Consider the following 5,995-nt stretch of genomic DNA (forward strand, 5'->3'; position numbering starts at 1 on the left):
AATGGAATGTACTTTAGTCCTAGCAAATTGTAACGTTTTGCAAGAAAGCCCCCCTATTTTAATTAAAGAAATTGAAAAATTTTTAACACCCCCTTGTCAATGCCGCCAGCTGGTAGAGGGAGGGGGAGCAACAGAAATCAGTTGACGTGGAGAGGATTAAAGCAAGGAGAAGGAGGAAGAGGATGACACAAAGTTGAAGGTGATGATAGCAAGGGGGGAGGCCACGTGGTCTACACCCCTGATCCCCTAACTCTTGACCAGTTCGCCATGAATGCTGACAGGTGGTGGGTGGAGGGAAGATGTCACCACCACCACCACTTCACTTCGCCCCCCAAAACAATAGCACTCTCCGTCCTATAAAACACTCCCCCATCATCAAGAGAAAAAAAAAAGCCTTGGAGGAGGCCTCGACCTTTTGCTACAGAGAGAGAGAGAGAGAGAGAGAGAGAGAGAGAGAGAGAGAGAGAGAGAGAGAGGTCTCGACATGCTGATAGGGAGGGAAAGAGAGAGGTGAGAAGAGAGAGAAGAAGAAAAAGAGTAAGAAGGAGAGGTGAGAAGAGAGAGAAGAAGAAGAGGAAGAAGAAAGAGAAGAAGAAGAAGAAGAAGAAGAAGAAGAAGAAGAAGAGAGAGGGAGGGAGGGAGGGAGAGAGAGAGAGGGAGAGAGCGAGAGAGAGACACTCTATGAAGGAGATAGAGAGGGAGAGAGAGAGGAGAAGAAGAATAATAATAATAAGAGGGAGGGAGAGAGGGAGGGAGAGAGAGAGAGATAGGGAGAGACACTCTATGAAGGATGTCCTTCTTTTTCCCTCCTTAGAGGGTGGCCACACGCATTTTCTCTTTTCCTTTTCCCCAAGTTCATCCCGAGTTCATCCCCTAACCCGCAAGCCTATTACTCCTCTTCTCGAGCAAGTGGCTACCAAAGTCTTATGCAAATCGCATCTAAGGGAGACGAAGATTGAGAATGGCCCCCAAGCAGAAAATGTTATGTGCGCATGGCAATCCCTCAACGAGCGATGGAGCCTCGAGCGAGGACATCACTGCCAATCCAATTGCGGTATTGGTCGTAAGTGATGTATTTCCTAATCGATGGATGCTTGCTTGATTTCCGCATGAGATACACTAGGATCATACTATATTGATGAGAATAGGACATTGAAAATGATAAATTTCACTGCAAGTATTCGAAGATGGAGTTTGCGAAGTGCATGTATCAAGAGAAATAGATTGCTTCTCATTGCTATATGTCAAAATCCATGCATAGCATAAGTAGCATATAAGATTCTAAAGTACCAAGCATCGTTAAGTCTTTGCTTAATCTATACCTTGGACAATATTTTTTAAGGTTCACAGATGCGAATGGACGGTACATGCATGGGAGGGAGATTATGTGAAACTTACATCAATATATGCGATTCCTTACCTTAAGAGAAAGGAAGATAAGGGCAAGTTAAAATGTTGCATAGTAGGGAAAGGGTAAAGGTAAATGTCACCTAGAGAAGAGGCATGAATGCTCTTGCTAGAACGATTATCTTGCATTGAAATGATAAGACTCATGTCTTGTACAATGTTTGAAACCTTAACATATGCCTTAGCTGAAAGAAGGGTGTGTTAAGTAAAATTTACTTAGAACCGCTCCTAATCCCAAGGCGGAGAGCAAATACGTGATGGAAAGGTTATCGTGACTATTCGTGTAATGTTTGGAAAATGATACCATTGTTTTTGTTGATTGATTAAGCAATGTCCTAAATGCTTTTGCATTAAACTGATTGTTGGGGTGTGATTTGGATGATTATTCCAAGTGCGTGTGTTTAACAGTAAATGCATGGCAGGGGTCAGTGATGACAAGTTGCCATGGGGAATAAATGAATGTTTTCTTGGAAGTTGATATCAGGATGATTGCCTTGATTGTGCTTGATTCTTAATTGAATTAATTAAGGAAGGATATTTTGCGCGTATGGATCATCTCCAAGGTCACACCGCGTTTCAACCCGAGACGGCGCTGCTCGATTCACGAGCCGAAGGTCGAGTGGTGAAAAGGCCAACCACGGAAGTTGTGTCTCACTCCTAGGTCACTTGGGGTCAGTGGAGCTTTGGACACCCCTTGCCTAGTCCAGAATAGAGTTGTAGACTCTCAACGTTTGTGGCGTTGGAAGATCCTATTCTAGATAATGGATGGAATTTGTGGTGCCATGTGATTTGGACTAGTTACTTTTGCAAGGCAGCAGAAGGGGTACTTGACAGATGATTTTTGACACCGAGAAGTGCTTAAAAATAGCCAAAAATTTTGAATTTTAGTGAAAAAATAGACTTCGTCAAAGGCGACAGCTGCAATCATTACAATTTTAAGCGGCAAGGCCCCAAAATTGCTTTAAAGACCCATCGGGCGGCAGTTGGGAAACTTTCATAATTTCTCGACATGTCAAATGGGACTTTTAGAGATGCTCGACAGTGGGGGACTTTGAGATGGACTGCCAGAAATTTTTAGACTTCAAATTCGAGGCTAGACGCGGGAGATAGGCCGGAAAGGGAGGCCAATGACCACAAAGGCCAAGTGTAAATGACTAGAGGAAGGGCCAAAGGGTGTGACCCTTAGGGGCTCCCTTCAGGGTGGGCCCAAAATTTGATTTCTATGGGGGGGCGGGGGGGGGCGTGTTTTTTGCTGCTTGCAAATTGACGACATGGAGGGGCGACGATTTGATGAGGAGGGGTGGAGAGAGCAAATGCTACTTCAATGTACCCCTGTAAACCGATCATGCCAGGCAGATGCACTCTTTCTTCGCTCCATATTGCCGGTCTTTGCTCCTCCAATGGCTGCTGGAATCAAAAGATAAAAAACCAGTCTTTCTCTCTCCTCTCTCTCTCTTCCAGGCGGTGGTTCATGTGGAAGAAGAGAATCGGGTGGTGAACACTTGTCCAGCATGGTACCGGATCGCACTCGAATTGATGGAGGGCTAGATTTGGCTGTCCGGAGGTGGGCTGAGCCTTGAATGAGGCCTAATCTGCAGTCCCGCATCAGGTTTTAAAACCCACAAAGAAGGAAAAAAAACGGTAACTCTATTTTACAAAGGAAAATTACGATTTTTAATATTTGATTGAGCCAATGTCATTCTTATGGAGTGAAAATTGGTAGACATACTATTTACTGTTTATTCTATACTTGCATAGTGAAAAAATTAGAAAACATAAAGTAAAAATGCTGAAAAGAATTTTTGAAAACCCGTAAAACATGATTTTTATGAGAAAAATGGGATTTTTGGTGTTTTCGGGTGGGATAAACTGATACACATGCGATAAAACACCAATAAAATCTATATTTTTGCTTTTCTAAGAATCAAGAGCCACAACTCTAAATATATATCAAATTTTTTAAATGGAAAAATAAAGAAAAATGGAGAAAATAAGGAAAAAAATATGAATACGCCTTAGAAAAATATGAAAAAATATAATAAGTGGTTGTGAATGTATGTAGTGGCAGAGCATGAGGTTTGGCCTTAGTTTGCCCTATTTTTTTGTCACAGTGCGTGATTTGTCACTTTTTATACATTAAACCGTGACAAAACAACCTCTATACACCTATGCAACGAAGCAACCTAAACGGTGAGGGGGAGGAGGATTTTGTGCAACAGTTTGAGGGCTGAAATAATACAAATTTTGATTGCTTTTTCTATGGATAGCATTTAGGAAATGGCCTATTTGGAAGTAAGGGATCTAGTAGCATGAGGTCTGCCTTGGTGCTAGATTCTTGCAACGAAGCATATATGTATTAGTTGGAATTCATGAAAAGACTGTTTGCATACCAGCATATAGGCTGATTTCGAAACATAATTGTTTGCACACGATGAGACATCCACTATTGCATTGACCATATATATGGTATCAACTCTTGGAAATGCATAGCAATTGTTTGAATTATAGTTGACCCACACTTGAGAGGGCGAGATTCCCCTTGTCGTAGGTTAGTCGTGTGTCTCTTGGGGGAAATTATTGGTGAGAAAACATGGTATCTCCTGGATCTCACTGAAAAAGAAGGGAGTCTTGTGTGAATGTGCTTATATGTAAAAGCAGCGCATCGAGGGGCCAATCCCCAAGATATAGGAGAGTTGCAGTGGGGCCACGACAATCAGCCGATGGGGTGCCTTCTATGTCTGTGATGCATGGTACTTATTGCCAATATGTGTGGGATATCCCCTTTGAGGGGTTTTGGAAAAGGTGCCGTTGGACTCTTATCCAGCTCTACAAGTGCAATGCTAGATGTATCTAGTGTGCATTTAGTCATTACAAATGCTCTTGGCTCGTGAGGCCGTGTGGTGGTGGAGTTGTTTGGGTTGTGTGCATGAGGTCCGACTAGTGCCATAACCAGTGCCGGCCCATTTTTGGTCCCATCAATGGTGTGTTTGCTGGGAGTCGCCTCAAAGTGGTGGTTTTCAAATATAGGGCCTCTTGGGACCTACTTGTTAATTGATGTCCTTTGAAGAGATCCGCCAAGCTGAACTCCAAAAACACGAGAGAGACAAGAGGGCTAGACGGAGGGCCAAAATCAATAGGCGTTATTCTCCTAAAAGAAATAGTCCTAAACCTATTCAAGGGCGGGGTCTCAGTAACCTTAGCCTGACTCAAAGTCCATCAGGAGGTGGAAGTTCTAGTACTTCCCCCCTCTCAATTAATCTGGACACTTCAGTGGTGTGACAGCTTTGCCTGTCCTGATTCCATTAACAAATCCGATCATTGCCATGGTGCAACCTATCGCAATCCCTGCAGGAACGACGGATTTTCCAGCCTTAGGTTTTTCCCTACCCATTTTTAATGGGTTAGTGGAAGAGGATGCGGAGCTTCATATAATGGAGTTCCAAAAGCTGATGTTTAACTACCGCATCCAAGAGGAAGGGCATCTAATGATGTTCTGCAACATGACTCTGAAGGGAAGGGCAACTATATGGTATCACGGCCTTGAGGTCCGAACCATAACCATCGTGGACTTATTTTATGAAGCCTTTCAAAGGGAGTTTGCCCCTAAGAGGGGTGGCCAATATTGGCTGCGCGTGTTGAATTTGACATGCCAAGAATCGCATGAAGATATATGAGCATATGCCAATAAGATCAAAGAGGTTTTCATAAATTGGATGCCTCTATCCCTATCCCACCTTCTGCCCAATTACAATACTTCTTGCATGGTCTTGATTTTAACATTCAGGTGCAGCTGAGTAGTGTCACCTTGGTGGATATAGACACTGCCATGAGACGAGTGCAAGAAATCGAATCCCGACTGCAAGTGGCCTATGCTTCTCGAACCAATCCCAATATGGGTCTAGCATCGGGAAATAATTCGCTACCAATCAATGGAAGTGGAAGCCAAGGGATAGGGATGGACAACCCTAAGAGGAGAGGGTTCGTGGTGCCGAATGTGCCTTTATTGCCAGCTCTGCCTAGTGTGACTATGCCTATGGCTAGTCAAATGCCTCCAAATATGGGAGGCCAAGCAGCGAATGCGAAAGTCATTCCTGTGGGTCAGCAACCAATGCAACCAATGCCTAATCAAATTGTGCGGCCAAGGGACTGACGGGTAGATATCAGGGCTAGGAGTCGAGTTCGTCAAATGTCCTTAGCGAAGTCATGGACATGATGAAGTACTACACGGATATGATCTCTGAACAATATTGGCAAATAGCCATTGATGTTCATTTCTTAAAGAAACAATAGAATCTGATAGGGGAGTCAACACCCCGAAGAGGGTGCACCCTCTAGATTTAGCTGAAAATGGTGTGGTGGGCAACATTATCCATGTAATTGCCCAAATGTCAAGTGCGACATTTGTGGGAAGTCCAATCATTTAGCAACCACCTGTTGGAGCAAAATCAGTTCCCTCCAGTAAGGCAGTCAACAACCGGTGCTTGTTAATCATCATGCGCAAGGGAACAATTTTTAGAAGGATGATGGGACGAAACAAATACTCCAAAGGGGTAAAGCTACTATCAAAGAATTGCCAGATGACAGTGGG

This window comes from Lygodium microphyllum, chromosome 10 (genome assembly GCF_053477565.2).
Source record: "Lygodium microphyllum isolate KBCC chromosome 10, Lygodium_microphyllum_v1.1.10, whole genome shotgun sequence".
Classification (NCBI taxonomy): domain Eukaryota; kingdom Viridiplantae; phylum Streptophyta; class Polypodiopsida; order Schizaeales; family Lygodiaceae; genus Lygodium; species Lygodium microphyllum.